Source organism: Anas platyrhynchos, chromosome 3 (genome assembly GCF_047663525.1).
Source record: "Anas platyrhynchos isolate ZD024472 breed Pekin duck chromosome 3, IASCAAS_PekinDuck_T2T, whole genome shotgun sequence".
NCBI lineage: Eukaryota > Metazoa > Chordata > Aves > Anseriformes > Anatidae > Anas > Anas platyrhynchos.
Window position 1 is genome coordinate 55,141,327 of NC_092589.1, and position 17,152 is coordinate 55,158,478.

The following is a 17,152-nucleotide window of genomic DNA, read 5'->3' on the forward strand; positions in this document are numbered from 1 at the left end:
GAATTTCTAGGTTGGAAGAGACCTCAAGATCATCGAGTCCAACCTCTAACCTAACACTAACAGTCCCCACTAAACCATATCCCTAAGCTCTACATCTAAACGTCTTTTGAAGACTTCCAGGGATGGTGACTCCACCACCTCCCTGGGCAGCCCGTTCCAGTGCCTAACAACCCTTTCAGAATTGTTACGTCACAAGTGGATTTCATCTGTGCTTTAAACATACCTTGAACAAAACACTTTTGAAAATGTCATCTTCTTCTAGTCTTACAGAAAGAGACAGATGGGAACATCAGATCATCTAGGCTGACCTTTTATATACCACAGGTCAGTAGGGTTTACAAAATTAACTCATTATCAAATCTAAATATTTATTTAAACCAGATGTTTCTGTTCTCAAATTGCCATGAGTAGAGGGAAAGAAAGACTAAAACACTGTCTGTACTTTCATCTTTGTTGTTGGAAAACTATGGTGAGATGACCCCAGCAGGCAAATCATACCCAATGCTGCAAACCTCTTTTGACCTTCTCTCTTTCCTCATACCATGTCTACCAAGACTGGGAGAAATTTATTTTATCCAAAGCTGATACTCTGTGTAAGCTTGGGCACATGAGCTATGTACTGAAAAGTCTCTCTGTGTTGCAAAGTTGATCCATACTACTTGCCATTAATATTGATTAAGGAAAAAAAAAAAAAAAGTCTGGAGTTCCTAGACTGGAGAAAGATTTCCTTGTTTCCCTAAGGCTGCTCAGGGTGGAGAGTGAGTGAGGAGAGAGGCACAATGTGAAGTTTGGGTCCCCTCACTCCTGTGGGAAGAGCAAGGATAAGAGACTCTGTAGAGACCTGAAAGTCTCTGGAGAGATTAAGTCCTTATTAATGTTTGTGATGTCATTCTCTGGCACTGCATTCAGCTGGCATGGAGCAGCCCATTTTTGCACTGTTAGGCTTTTTGACCCTACAAAAAGGAGTGGCCAAGTCCAGTGCATCTTCTGGGAATGGTCTTTGGCTGTGCCGGCTCTGGTAATGTATCTGTGATTTGTTGGGTACAACCTTGGTCAACACAGAGCAAAAAGAGCCACCATTCCAGCAGTTTAACATTGCAAATGACTAAGTTCCAGTGCCCAGAAGCACTCTCTAGAGCAGTTTGATGAAGGCTCAGCCTCAGGGATTGGAAAGGGTGACAGGGAGCAGAAAGCCTGAGGTTAGAGAAATAAATTCTCTAGGTAGCAGGTTTCTGCTATGTATAAGTTGCTGTGTAACTCCCTAGAAACAAGGACATGCACTTGGACAGTGAGGGAGATATGTATATTTCATAACTTTAATTTTAATTTCCTTACTCAATTTCAACTTACTTAATTTCCTTAATGTTATTCTTCCTTAATTGCAGTTTTTAATATTCAAAAAATAATAAGTTCTATTTTTTCACATATTTTATTTATTTTTTTTTTAGTTAAAGCACTTCTGGACTTTCTCTAGAAACCACTGTAATAGAAGGCAGATTTATATAAACACTCCTGCCAACTAGTCCCAACATCTTTGTTACCTGAGAAAGATGAGGAAAAAAAAATAGAGGTTCCACAGACCACTTGCATATGGGATAAAGAGTCTTTCTTGTTCCACCAGAACTCAGCTGAGTCAAAAGGGTGTGATTTAAAAGTCTAACAATACAGATTTCTATTCACTTCCAGCAAGATACTTTCATTTTAGTATCAAAGAACCGTAGGATGGTATTTAAATTCTGTGTGCGTATGTGAGAGAGAGAGAGAGAGAATAATCTGGGATTTAACTAACAAACCTTCTGATTTAGAATAAAAAATAAGACAAGGTTAGGGAGGAGTTACCATCAGACAGGGTGGTTTGTGGTATATAAAAAAAAGGCCGTACTCGAATCCTTGCAGAGAAAGTCCAGCTTCACAAAAGGTCAAATAAATAAAAATAGCAGCATAGCACTTTATAGCTCCTTTTTAGATGGTTTGAAAAATAATGGGCTATGGACCATTATTTATTATATATTAATTATTATATAACATTGCTAGTGACACAACTTCAAGTAGCTCACAAGAAAACAAGAACCCATATTTATGATCTTAAAATTGCTTGATATAACATTATTTTGAGTTTGATTTGAGTCAGTCACTGTTTGAGCCTACTTGTAATAGTGAAGTCAATAGGGCTTGTTTTCCTGACAGGACAGGCTTTAATTAGGCTGTTTTACAGCCTATTTGAAATGTCCAGCAAAACAGGTCTTAAAATGTCTTAAAATATTTATTTTCTTTCATTTGAGGCAGGTGTTTTTTTCCATTTTTGTTGTTTTTAGTAAATAGCTAAAGATGAGAAATATCTTCTGGAGATAGTGTAAAATTTTAAAGACTACATCTTAAGAGCATGTCAAATTTAGATGCACAAAATTAAAAAGTGCACGATATGGAAATGTCAAGTTCAGGTTCACATCTTTATTAAACGGGTTATGGAGGATTGTATACGGCCCCTATAATAGTCCTCAATAGTCCTTCAGAACAAATGGCAAAATTCCAGTGACAAACAGCAAAAAGATCGCATTACATTTTCTCTCTTTAGTTTCTAAATATTAGAAAGGCAGTGATTTCCTTAGTTTACAGTTGCTGAGATGGAAGATTTTCTCAACAAGCTTTTGATTTCACAGCATTCCTGACAGGACAGCTACCTCTCATTCTCTCAGTATTTTTCTATAAAATAAATAATCTTCTCTATGCTGGCCAATACCATTCACAGAAGTAAGTGATGTGTACTCTAAAGCTGAACTGTGTTGGTGTGAAGAAGTTTGGAGATTGCCTGCCTGCTTTATTTACCTTTTCTGTGTCTTTAGTCTCCCAGGGCTCATTTGCCTCCACTGCCCTTGTCACTTAATCCTATTGCCCATTGCACAAATAACTTTGAAAGAGTTAGCTCTTGAAAAAAAACTCTGAAACCCTGAAAAAAAATCTCAAGTTTTTCTTTGAAGGTACTTCAAGTAGGGCTTAGAAGGCTCCTCTGATAGAACTACAGCATCCAGGAAACCTGGAACTGTGTCAGTGTCACTTAGATAGCGGCAGTAAGGTTTGTGGTTCTACTCACCTTGCCAAACTTTCTCCCACCAGGGAATAGAATACATGCTGGAAAGCAATTCATGTAACAATATGATCATCTCAATGTCAATGAAACAATGAAAGAGAATTAAAGATGACTTTGAATCTGGTGCATGACTGAAGGAGTAAGAACAGAACAGGAACACACGGTTGGATTACTTTTGTTTACAGCAACACAGTTGAATTATGATTTATAGTTGCATGGAAATTCTAATTCATTTGACAAAATGTAGTCAAGATAGAAAATGCATACCTTGTATGAAATCAAAATAAGTCTTTGAAAAATTACATATGATAGGAATCAAACAAACAAACAAAAACAAAGAAAGCCTCAGAGAGTAATATGTAATATTTGTGTGTGATTTTTCTTTGAGACTTTTAGGTCATATCCTGAGTTATGTTACCTCTTTAGTGCTAATTGAACAATAAAAATGTAAAGCAAGTGTTGGCACGGTGTTTTATCATTTCTTTATATTCTTTATTTTTTATTGCTATAAAAATATATTCCTAATTCTATGCTGGCATCTTTAGAACTTATAGATTTATCAGTCTTATTTCAGTCAAACCTTTATTTTCAGTTATATTCAGATATTTTCATCATTTTCAGGTTTGTTCCACACAGTGATTACTACTGGAAGTCTTTTAAAATGTGCTTATTATGTGATTTAGTTTTATGACCGTTCATTATTTTTCATTACGCTAGTACAAAATAGATTAATAAATATTGCAGGCAAATCTCTCCAAGTGTCAGTCAGAACTTTCCAGATGTAACTGAAGTTAATAAAGGACTTTCTGTTAACTTGAGTGAGAAGTGATCTGAGTCCTGACAGGGTAAATGAATTTGTCCAATTTCATACCAAAATGGAATCCTCTTGTTCCAGGACCTGCCGGTGCAATGGTAACCTCAGTAGTGCTACAGGTTTGTGAGAAATGCTGCATCGTGAAGGCTCACCACTGTAGTTCAGTCTCTCTCACTGATCATCTGCAAGTAATAACACTGAAAGACACCCTTATATCTCTTTCTCCCCTTTGCACTAAAACTGCATGGAGCTACTACCTATTGTATCCTTCAGAGCTATCACAGTTCCAAAACAAATGTAATTTATACGTAAAACCTCTTCTATGCAGTGGTATCTATAGTCAATTAAACTATGAAAAAAAAAAAAAAAAAAAGGAAAAAAAAAAGACAGTGCCTAATCAAACTGCACACAAATAAAAATGTCTCTCTGTGCATGACATAATTTCTATGAAGTGGGCCATAACTCAGGCCTGAGATAATGACATAGTGTAGAGAAATACAGACCTGGTACAGAGGGGAATCATGTAGTGAAGACTCAGGATGTGGAGTGCCGGAGGCCAGGCACATGTTTAGTACTGGAAACTCCACAGCCATAAAAAACTCACTCACAGTCAAAAAAACTGCAGACCCAGACAGTGCTGGTTTTAGTATCTAGCAAATGCAAAAGGCATCATATGTAGTAAATACGGATGCAACATAGATCTGCAGGTCAAGAAAGAAAGAGCAGAGGTTTAAAAGTGTGATAATGAACACAGAAATTACTCCAAGTGTATCCTAGAGTGAGGAAGAAGAAATTATCTAAGTTAACACCACTTTCCTCCCAGAAAAGAACTCAGGGTGCTGACAACTCACTGTAACATGGCAACAGTGTCATTAAATTGAATCCACCACCACAGGACTCAGACAAGTAAGGGGAAAGGGACCATTAACACCCAGAAAAGGGGTAGGAGCTAAGAAGAATATGTATAGCAATTCCAATTGTATTGTTATTCTTTATTTTTCTGTAACAGCCAGATCTGGACTGATTGAATGACTAGGTCCTGAGGATTTCCATTATAAAAACAATACATTCTTAGCTTTAGGTAGATATATGTAGTGTGTATTTCTGCTTTGCCCATAAGCAAGATGTTGAGTGTCATACATGTTCACATCAATAACACAAGGTTTTCAGTGGTGTTCAGGACTTCACACATGGTAGACCAATTTTATTCTACTACAGTCCCCAATTCATGTTAACTTATGTAACCATGCACTTCATCCCAAACTTTCTTTCAGTGTTTTTTTACAAAACCTGGAAGATATTTCTTCCAGCACTCTTGTGTCAGATTTTAGTTGTTCCCTTTGGGCTGGTCCCAGGTCCCCTGGGAATCAATAGCATCTACCTGCAGGCACAGCACAACTTAAAGCATGTGTGTGACACTGGGTTTGAACCTTGACTTTGCATTCAGCAGAAGTCCCATGTACTGCTAGAATCGCACAGAACATCCCCAGGCATCTAACAGAAAATACATGTTGTTACTGTGCACTTATGTAAATCTGAATTTGTATTGCTATTAGACAGAAACCGTTGTTTTCGTAAGATGGTAGGAATTGCTTCTCAAAAATTAATGTTTCTACATGATAAGTATCAGATTGAGTTTGCATAATTTATTTTATATCTACTTTACTAGTGTCTATAATGTAACATATTTCTCTTTTATGTTAAGAATTCAGGATATGACTAATCTGAGATTGCTGTTAACCTTAATTTTATTTTTGAGAAGACAACAGAGGTCTAATCTTTGAGCTACATTTCAAATTTGATTGTTTATAAAGCATCTGTTTTATTAAAATTGGAGGCTCAGAGAATGACAGCATAAAAGCTAATATTTCTTTCCTCCCTTATTTCCCCAGTGGAATGAATATGTTTTTCTACTTCAATTAGTTTTCCATCTCCTTTCTCCAATATGATCAAAATGTTTCATGCTGGCCAGATTATTAGCAACAGCTGGATGACATATGAAGAGTTGTATCTAAAATGTGATTTAGCAAACTGACTGAGTCCTAAACACAGAGCAAACTGACTTTCAATGGACCAGTTCAAATCCATTTCCAGTATTATGGGAAAACTAATTTCACTATTTTTTAAATTAGTATTGACAGTATATTTTAAACTGTTTTTCTAGTTTCTTAACACCTTCTTAGCTGACGTGTTCCACTGCCTATTGTCATACTTACTCTAATAAAGAGTAAACCAGTAAAAGTTCCCATTCTCATCAGCTAAGCCTAAGCATTTCCTGGTTAATGGTTCCCAATCTCCTGGTCACTCTGTGATATTTTCACAGAGTGAAATTTTTCACAGAGTGAAATATTACCTTTATTTTCAGTACAGCTTCTCTGGGTAGCTATGCTGGCAGTCTGAGCAAGAACTTCTACAGACTTTTTGACATTGAAGAGAAATCTATGCTAAGATAAGGACAGTGCTGGTTAGAGAGCATAGTTGCAACCTTAAATCACTTCCTAAATGTTAAATTATGTGCCACTTCCTGGAGAGTGAGCCCTTCCTTTCTAGTCTGAATCTTTTCATCTAGCAATTGGTAAAGATGAATCCTATTATATCAGATTTCAGTTTTGTTAGGTAATGGAACATAAAATTAAGTTATAAGGAAATAATGGCAAAGGTACCTTTAGTAGTTCAGGCCACTCTTTTCCACAATGTTGCATACAGCAAGACTGGATTATTGCTATAGGCTTGAATTGGACTTGAGGAAGGGGCTAGAAGAGAAATGCAGCCCTGGAACAGTTGCTAACACAACAGAAATAACTGGCACTGAACTATCATTTGCTTTGTTCTGCAATACCGACATCCTAAGAGGACCTGGGACATGTAGCTTAAAAGGCCACTAAGGCTCCTGGGACAAAATTGCACAATCATTCTTCCTAATTTTCTTCCCCTCTTAACTCGTGAAGAAAAGGGATGTGCCACAGACATCTAGAGCTTTGTCAGGGCCATTCCAGTACTTGTTTTCAACTTCATACTACATTTGAAAGAATTTTCTGAAAGATCTTGCAGGAAACTGTGTGTGTTATGTCTAAAGGTATCCCAAGAGACTTAACTGAGTACCATTCACTGTTTTCATATCCTGTCTTCCAAAAATCCAGATATAAATTTGTCCTCAGCTGGTAATTGGAGCAGTCTTCCTGCTTACCATGAGCTGCTTTAAAGCAAACATCAGCAGAGCATGTTCTCTATCCACTTCATCTAACAGTGTTTACTTGGATATTCTTTGAGGCATAAGGTGGCCTCAAAATAAAAAGTGTTTGGTTTTACAGAAGTGTTTTACTGTTGGTAATATATGTTTCTTCATTAATAGCTGTGATACAAGGACAGTCTTTAATTTCTCTAACCCATCATTTCTGAGTCAACTTATTAGATGTCTGCTATCAAAGAGTAGAGAGCAGATGCTGTGACTCAAAAAAAAAAAAAAAAAAAAAAAAAAAAAAGAAAGGATTGTTATAAATTCTTTATAAATTCTGAGATGCCTTGCCTGCGTTACAGCAGACCATTTCCTAGCTTTTATGAACAGATGTTAGTGGTTGGACTGTTTCCCTGTTGTAATTTCCTTAAGCTTCTCCGTGGTGGTATGAAGTACTTGCAGTGAAAATAAGAAAGCTTTTCTGGAGCTATGTGTGTTGCCATGTAAAATATTATTTCATATCCTGCTCTTGCTGACACTAATGGGCAGCTTTGTCTGCCTGTGATTTTTAATTTCATACGTAATACTCTGTGCCCTAACTAGAATTAATCTTACAAGCCAGCAGAGCAACTATGAGCAGCTATACTGTAAATTTAAAACATGATTTGAACTTTTTTGCTGCTTTTGAACATACTATACAGAGGTAAAAATGTCACTGCCCCAAGCAAGTCACAAACTGTATCTTGTCCTTGGCAACAGCAAAGATGATGCCTGTAGAAAGTATAGGAGTGAAGACCGTTTCTGAGCAGCATTTTCTGGGGTATAAGCTTTACTCAGACTACTGCATTGATATATAGACAGAATAGGTATGTGATCCTTGAAATGGACTCGTTTGTCTTTGGATATCTTTATAATTGATCTAAAGCAAAACAAAAAAAACTAAAGCACAATTTTTTCAAGACACACGTAAGCTATACATGATGGTATTATCTATCTTTCCCTGTAAGCCTTCTGTGTTACCCCTCCCTTCTTGTGTTTTAAGAAACAGTGCAAAAGCATTCCCATCACTTACTTAGTGTTGTCCATTACTATATAGACTCCTGTCCTTTCCAGTACGTGGTGTGGTGTTACCAGGTTGAAGTGTTGTTGATAAAAATCTCCTTAGAAGTCAATTTCATGCTGCTCTTTTTCAAAATAGGCTTACCTATTTTGCCATACAGTCATTCTGATGGGGAATATGAAGAATAACCTGTTGAGTTTAGGTACTCTGTTACTTAGGTAATCTGTTGATCATAAGCACAATAGTGCAATGATATTTTGAATTTCTTCTCTAGCCCCTTTCTACTCATCCATGTTACTCTATTTGCTGTTTTACAGCAATAAGTAACATTTTCACAGAATTTCTGCACTGACCATGAGCTTCCTTCCTAAGTAGAACAGTTATTTTAATGTCCATTGTTCTTTATGTTGAATTAAGATGTGGCTTGGTTTTTGTTTTGTTTTGTTTTGTTTTTCCCCCACTGACAGTATTGTCTAGGAGTTAGACAGAATTTCTCTAATTTTATTGTCTACTCACTCAGCACAATTTTCAGTTTTCAAGTTAGCTTCTCTTTTATTTATTTATTTATTTTTAATTCTAAAAGTAAATTTTATCCCTTCACTATTTACATCCTTTCAGATCGGTTTTGCATACATCTGTACAAAAGATCTCTGAAATTCTGCTGACAACCTCTTTTTATTGATAAAATTGATCTGCTCTTCCTTTTTGATTCTCATCCTTTCATGGATTATAAATCTACAAAAAACTATGCTCCCTTTTCTCCAATAACATCTGGATTTGTTTAATAATCTCTGATGAGGGAAGCTGCCAGGATAATTTTTTGATCTCTAAGTACCATTTAACTGTTAAAAGATTTTTATGCCAGAAAGGTGACTCTTACTCCCACGTGATATTTTTCTTCATCAGGTAAGGACTCCTGTTGGCTAGATATTGATACTGTCAATATTCTGTTTGGTAATAGCTCATCTAGCATTTAGCTCAAAATTACTTCAGGGAAATCTTTCAGCCTGTATTGTAAAGTATATAAAAAGCAAAAATCACAGTGAGGTTTTGTGAAATAACAGCGTTTGAGTTTGTGGATTAAGAGAAATGATATGTGTGTGATCATGAAACTCAAGTTTAACATTACTAAGAGAAGTGTTAATATTTCCAAGAGTTCAGTCAAGAGCTGAGGTTCTCACTCACCTCCAGTATCTGGCTGGGAAAGGGGAGCATTTTGTTGTTGGTGGTGTGTTTATTATTGTAAGTGAAACTGTTGTATGATCCGGATGGTTTTTCTCTTTTTTTTTTTTTTTTTTTTAAATTTTTTAGTTTTGAGTAACAAACAAAACCTGAGAAATTTGCTTTGGAAAACTAGATTTCTCCTTAATTCAAAATTTCTGACTATTTTATACTTTATTATGCACTGTAAATGACAGAAGCACTTGCTGCACAGAAATCTAATTATTTTTGTACAGAGCTCTTTATTTAGCCTAATACATCTCATACATAAGAGTAACTCAAGGACACAATAAATATGAAGAAAAAGACTACCAAATAACAACAACAAAAACAAACAACAACCAAACAACAACAACAACAACAGACTTGGACATAAGCAGCAAAGCAGCCAGAGCAAGTGTTTTAATTCAGTAGAGAACAGTTGAAATGGTAGGACATTGATTACACTAATAGTTTTGTTTTGTTTTGTTTGTCTGTTTTTTGTTGTTTTATTTTGTTTTGTTTTGTTTCTCATGGAGAAAAATGTAGCTAAGGTGCTAAAAGCTTTGCATTTCCTTTCTGCACAACAAACGGATGATTTCACATGGGCCAGAGCTGCTAAAGACCAGCAGCTCAGAGTTTTTAGAAGTGCAGCCCTGTGGATATCTACGCCAGAGAGCAAACCTACTAATGCAGGTAATAGCTGAGAGTAATTTACTTGCAAAATACATGAAGAATCCTCAGATAAGAGAGGGCGATTTAGGCTTGGGGTGTAACAAAGATACAAATGGAAGATTAGAGTTGGGGAAGATTATCTGGAAGTAAAGTGTACACCAGTCAGCTTTTAACATAGTTTGCATAGCTGCATTCTATACACCTTATACCATCTTTGAAGAGAACATTTTCAAGTCCTGTTCTACAATCCATTTACCTGTACTTCATTTTTTGAAATACTGTGGTGCACACTTCTTCTTAAAAGTGTGGAATGGCACAAGTTTTTGACTGGTCTTGAGTTTGGGAAAAGTGTGTGGGCAGGTTTAAAAGGTGGCTGTTCTGTGTATGAACATTTACACATCGACAAACATACGCCCATACATGCTACCATGACAGATAAATTATTATTATTAATTTTGCTTGCCTAGCTGAAAACTCTGACTTTCCTCTCTTAACTCTACTTTCCTCACCTCCCACCCCACAAGTAGTTTGAATTCAATAAATCAATTGCAAGACTTCCTCTGACAAACTGGATCTTGTAAGAATAGAATCAAATACAGTATGATGGATCAAAGACTGGCGAATATTCAATTTTTTTCAAGATAGAAAACTGTTGATTCTAACCCATATATCCTTCTAGACATTAAAATGAGGGTGTTTCTTATGGCAAATATTGCTTCATTTTCTGCTGTCCCTTACTGTGACAGCAAACAAGAAAGGATCTAACATGATAGTAAACCATTTTGGAAACCTGAATGTTATCAGGAAGTACTACCATGCCTTCAGTATTTTGAGTTCTCATACTCTTTCTTCTAGGCTGGGAGGCCTCACTGTTCTCCCATTCCTTAAATATTGAGCCCAGTGCAGCTATGACATGCATTTCAGTAATCTCTCTTACCCCTTTCAGTTAGAGCTTCAGATAAAACAATAAATAGGTTGACCTTCCACATAGCCCTATCAAAGACATTATAGAGAAACTTGCTTTATTTTCTTTCTGAGATTAGGTGTACAAATCATTATGATTTAGCTAATATTTTGGGGGAAGAAAAAGTTGAGAAAATACTTTTTTTCTTCAGCTCCACGGAACTGTGCAGCTGCACTTTTGTCCTCACTGCCTAGAACCCTGCCTCTGAGGAAAATCAAATCAGAGATGCTAAGGAGTAAGTAGATTACTGGACTGGCTTTATGATGTTTACTGAAGATTATAAAAAGATTATATAAGGCATACCCTTATTTTCTTCAATTTCATCTTGACCCAGTAAATCATTTTATGTACAGTTGTCTTGGATTCTCACCAAAGAACAAGTACTTTTAAATGGAAATTTTTATTTTCTACTTCACAGAGACATCTTCCTTTGAGAGTAAGAAATGACTAGCATAAAAGTACGCTTTTACTTACAAAGAAAAAAGTAGTTAAGATTTCACTCAATTTCCTATGCAATCATCATTTTTAATATAACATTAAATTCATTATTCTTTTGAAGGTGTTCTGTGCATGCTTATGCTAATTCACAAAATTTAGAGTATTTATTTTATCTACTTACTCGTAAAAATGATTTTAAGTCAAAACCAAATTACATGAAACTATGTCAAAAAAAAAAAAATCAAAGGCAATTTCAAAACATTGTTTCAATTTTTGCTTTTAATTGTTTCCATTACAATTAAATACAAATAAAGTGTAATTAATTTACATTTTAAATTATTTTATTTAAAGAAAAGACAGATATACTAAAAAGATGAAGACTTGTAAAAATGTTAATGTGAAAAGTCTGATGATTTTTTTTTCTCACTACAAGTTACGGTTTTTATAAAGTAATATTTTCTGATGAAATGAATGTTTTTCACTGAAAAGATCCTGCTAGGTTTAATTTCTTCTGAAATTACTTCTGCTGTATAAATCTGTGGGCCAAGTTCAATTAAATTAACTTTTTATTGTCTCCCACAAACCAGGAGATGGATGACATTATCATTGTCTCTGTGGAGACAAGTTTCAGACATTGCAACTATTTTATTAAAAAGTAGCAATTAATCTCTTTATAAAATTTACCAAGATCCAGTTAAGTAATTACTACCCTGAGCTATCAAATAGAAAGATGTGTATACAAAATAAATAAATAAATAAATATTTAATTTTATCTGTTTTCTTCATAAGATTGCAGAAAAACATAATGTTATATTATGCTGTTAGATAGAATTGAGTACCACAATAATCACCTAAAGCTGAAGACCAAACACAGGAAATATTTCCTGGTGTATGATATAACACCAGGAAAAACTGAAGTTAGAAAAGTTCAAATAAAGTTCTTATGTTTAAGTCAAGCAGCAAAATACAGGTGATGTTTAGATTTTAACTTTTTTAAACACACAGAGCAGTAAAGATTTTAACTACCTATTTTTACAAATACTTAGCAATCAGAAAATGTCTAAAATGCTACATATATAACTGAATATTAAAAATACAAATATTGCGGTTCTGGAAAAAAAAAAAGTTTTCTGTTCTGTGAATATACTTTTGGATTTAAATTTGCTCATTCACAGAAAATGTAAAAATGTGTTGCAGTTATGAAACTGGAAGTGTCCTCCATGCTGTGCCTAGGAGCACCTACCACAGGGGAGACTCCTGTAGCTCTTGGTTTGTGAAGATCAGACAGGAGGTAATGTGCATTTAATTCTGACATCCACACAAACACACAGTTCATTGCACAACCTCTGAAGAGCAAACTAAAATTAATCATATCTCCTTCTGGCACCAGGCTGGCTGGTGGGCTAGTATGGGCTATTATGATTGCTATGGATATGCTTACTGATAAAGAATGGCTCTGGATATGCATAAAAAGCAGCTACGAGCAGCTATCAGCTGTGTACAAACTCCACAAGTCTATTATCAGCGGGTATCATCCTTATGTAGCATTCATCCTTTCTCCTTTACCCACAAAACTTCATGACTTATTTGCTGCTCTCTCTGTTATTGGTTTTAATAACTCCATTGGAGTCATGTAGATCCTACCTTCATTTCTTTGTAAAGATAGACCAAAAAAAAAAAAAACAAAAAAAAAAAAACACAAGAGCAGAACAGGCTTATTTTGGTATGATACGGATGATAGAAGCTACAAGAAGAAAATGCAAAAATTGTATGAGAAGAAACCTGACTGACAGCTGAAGTTAGGCAGGCTGGCATGATCAGTGACCCCCAGAGGGGCCAAGAGGGCTAAGCAGGTGCCCCTGCCAGCAGAACTTTATGAAGGACTTGATGGAGGTCTTGATGAGAGATCTTGATGAAGAGGAGTCCCAGACTTCCTTTCTTAAAGAAAAATGTCTGGCTCTTTTCTTGAGCAAGCAGCCCTTGTAGACATGCCGGTTCCCCATGGCCTTCATATCATAGTCTGATTTTCTTGCCCAACATTTTCCTGTTTTCCTGGTTTTATCGAAGATACATAAGATACATCTATTTATTGAAAGATACATCTATTTAGACTTCGGTCCCAGGAGTCATGATAACATCTGAGCATTCATTTTCATTCTGAGATAAATATACAGAGGATGGTACTAAGAGGACATGTAGAAGTCCTTCATATTCTTTACACATGAGGATTATTACAGTTTAAGTTGTTTTTGCCTAATGCTTAACAACAATTGTCATTTCAGATTTTGTTTTCATATTACAGAGGTGGCTCTGTGATGGGAATACAAAGACATTGAGCAGAATATTTAGGAAATGTCAACATTTATTTTTGAAAGCCCTCTCCAAAGTATTGTTGATTTCTCTGTTAGATAAAACATATGGTCTTATTGAATTCTGAACTGAATGTTGCTCAGAACAAAGTTGTGTTGCACTGGAAAGACTTCCTCTAACTAAACATTGGTCATATATATTGCCTTCATGACATTTAAATGTGAAATAATATTCAGTCTGAAAAACTAAATCAGTGGGGTGTGGAGATTCAAATTTCTCTATTTTTGCCAACTCACTTAAGAGACATTAAGTCCATAAACTAAGATACTTTGTTTTCTGCACACTCCTTCCTTCAGCTGTAGATGAAATATAGCTGATTTGAAAATGGCATAAGAGCTGCTCCAGAAGCCATGTTCTCAAAAGGCAGATGAAGGCCTTGATGAGGAGACAGCCCTGCGGTGTGCAAGTAAACTGTATCAACTGTCAGAAACTGCCAATTTGTAGATTTTCATTGTTCTCTGAAAGATGCCTTCATATATTACTAGTCTCACATGACTTAGTAGCATTACAGTAGCTGCTGGTGCTGTGGGGTGATAGCAATTTGGCAAGAAGCTACCATCTGGTAGATGTAAAAATTGTAGATCGGTATGAGTGAATAGTCTTCCAGCACTTCATGGGCTGCCTCACTAATGCATGTCTCCAGGATCCTCTTATCTCAAGCTGCCTGTAGATACATGTGCTAGCCAAAAGTATTTCTGCTGGTATGCAGACCTTCATGCAGATTCCTGTGTATTAGCACAGGAATACCTGGCTGGTTTCTCAGTACAGCTAGCTCTGTGTCTGAATGGAAGGAACTCTAGCTCTGTACTCTATGGGCATTATGGATAGCTATAACATGTCAGTGCTCACTGCTATCTTAAAGTGTTTGAATACACTTCACTGTTTTGGCTAATGAATGTGAGTCTTAACATAAGAACATCTGATAGAAGGAAGTTTAATTATATACAGAACAGCTGTAAGTTAGTGTTTAAATATGCATTTAATCAGCTGAGAACTTAATAACATTATTTGAAAACCACTTGAATGCTCCGATGTCCCTTGTCATTCATAATAATAGGACATGTAAAAATGAAGACAAAGTTTTTCTGAGGATGAAAGTACTACTGAGTTTCCAAAGCCAACTCAGAAAAATGAAAATGCACTGTTGATCCCTGGAGCTTAGTTTAAAAGCTTTTCTGTCTTTTCAGAGTTTTTAATCAAAATAAGTAGGGTGCCAGCAAATGAATCTAAAAATTATCCCTAAATTTGGAAATGGAAAAGATACAAATGGGTTACTGCTAATGACGGAAAAATGTAAGCTATGGAAAAAAGAACTAGTGACTGGATACTTACAGAACATATGGAATCTCTCGGCAGGAATTTGGAAGTTTGAATATAATTAATATAATTTGGTAATAAAGGTCTCTCTCTTTTTTTTTCTTTTTCTTTTTTTTTTTTTTTTTTCTCCTCAGAGACATCCATCAGATAAAGAAGAGAGATCAAAACAGAAAATTGTATAGGACTATGGAAACCTTACAGAGGATTTTTTTAGGAAATGCTGTTATAGCTGAAATTCTGCAAGAGCCCTATGTTTTTCCAAAAAGTTGTTCAAAAATGATCAAAGACTCACATGAAGCCTGAGGAGTTATTTGCCTTACTTAGAAGGAACATCAGACACGTCAGTGGGCTAAGCTTTTATTTCACCTCCTGCCAGCTCCTTGCTGTGCCATGATATGTTACGGGCTGATAGGTAATAGAATGAGCTTCAGAAGAACTTGAGGGCTGTGAATAGGGATTTCACAGATTCAGTTCAATAAAGAATAAATTTCTAGGAAGCCATGTGAATAATTTGATTCAGCTGTGATTTTAAAGGCAGACAAGTATGGTGGGGAAAACAACAACAAAAACAGCAAAACAGAATTGTACCATACTGAGAGGGTTTTCCTCTCCAAATACCCTGTTTGGATTGTGAATATGAAAAAGCAAATACTGTTCACTTCTCTGGGGGAGGGGAGAGGATGGGAGGGGGAAGCAAGGCTCCCTTGCATCATTTATGCAGAAGAATTAAGAATTAAAGTTTTGGGGAGGAACAAAACAAGTTTGTTGTCTAGAAAAGACACATGGTTTAAAAATTAGTTATAAAAATGTACACCCATTATTAATCAAACTAGTTATTAAAATGTTGGAAAATGAGTCATCAGACATAAGAGTGTTATAGTAGTAACATATAAAATCAATTCCTTCTGAGTATGGTGCACTGATTCAGCATATAGTTCTTCTGCCAGAGGGACTTTTAAAATAAATAAATAAATAAATTTATAAACAAACAAACCAATAAATAAAGCTGTTACTTTCTTCCATGATGATTGGAAAAGTAAAAATTGTTTGCAGAAAAATAAAAAAATAAAATAAAATAAAAAAGAGTCTTCCTTTGAAACTATAGTTTAAATATGAGAAGTAAAGTCTCTCAAACAGTATTGGCCTGCAAAAGACGAGACAGAAAGGAGGCACATATATCAATAGGTATCACAGAATCATAGAATGGTTTGGTTGGAAGGGACCTTAAAGGCCACCTGGTTCCAACCCCCTGCCATGGGCAAGGACACCTCCCACCAGACCAGGTTGCCCAAAGCCCCATCCAGCCTGGCCTTGAACACCTCCAGGGATAGGGCATCCACAGCTTATCTGGGTAGTTAGTTTCTCTGTGCCAGTGCCTCACCACCCTCTGAGTGAAGAGTTTCTTCCTAATGTCTAATCTAAATCTCCCCTCATTTAGTTTAAAGCCATTATTCCTTGCCCTATCCCTACAATCCTTAATAAAGAGTACAAAATTACACAAATGCTGTTCCAGCTGAAGGTTCAGCCAATGAAAATGACAGTTCATAAATTGAAAACAAATAAATAAATAAACTTGAATATTATTGGAGTGGGGGAATATTGCTAAGCATCAGTTTCAGGACACCTTTAAGAGTATCTTATTTGTAACAGATGCTAATTATCAGTTTGTCAAGACCCCTGAGAAATGCACAAAAGTTGTTGCACATATCCATATCAAATGGTGCTTTTTACAGCATGTCCTCCAGCTTCTGGAAAACGTCACTATGGAAATTTCCTAGTTAAGAACTGCATACGTTTCAGCAATAAATGATGCTGATTTTAACCCAATAATAATAGTAATAACAATAATAATAATAATAATGCAGTACATGAATGTAAGATAAAGATATGGTAAAGAAAAATATTCTTTCAATTTTGGTTGCTGTAACAGCCATCAAACTGAGGGAAAAAGCAGAGGGAGTGATGAGGGAAGGGAAACAAATTTAGAAAAAGTATTTTATGCCAGAAGGCTATCATTTACATTGTTATCATGCAATACCTACATCTCCCTG

General features: G+C 35.7%; 1 long non-coding RNA gene across 1 annotated transcript; it reads left to right on the forward strand.

The window, feature by feature from the left end:
• The first annotated feature begins 211 nt into the window (after positions 1–211).
• LOC140002005 (uncharacterized) lies at positions 212–15,904 on the forward strand. Its single transcript, XR_011807851.1, has 4 exons — positions 212–324; positions 11,128–11,211; positions 12,612–12,705; positions 15,236–15,904. It is a non-coding gene; the product is annotated as an uncharacterized lncRNA (long non-coding RNA).
• Positions 15,905–17,152: the final 1,248 nt, after the last annotated feature.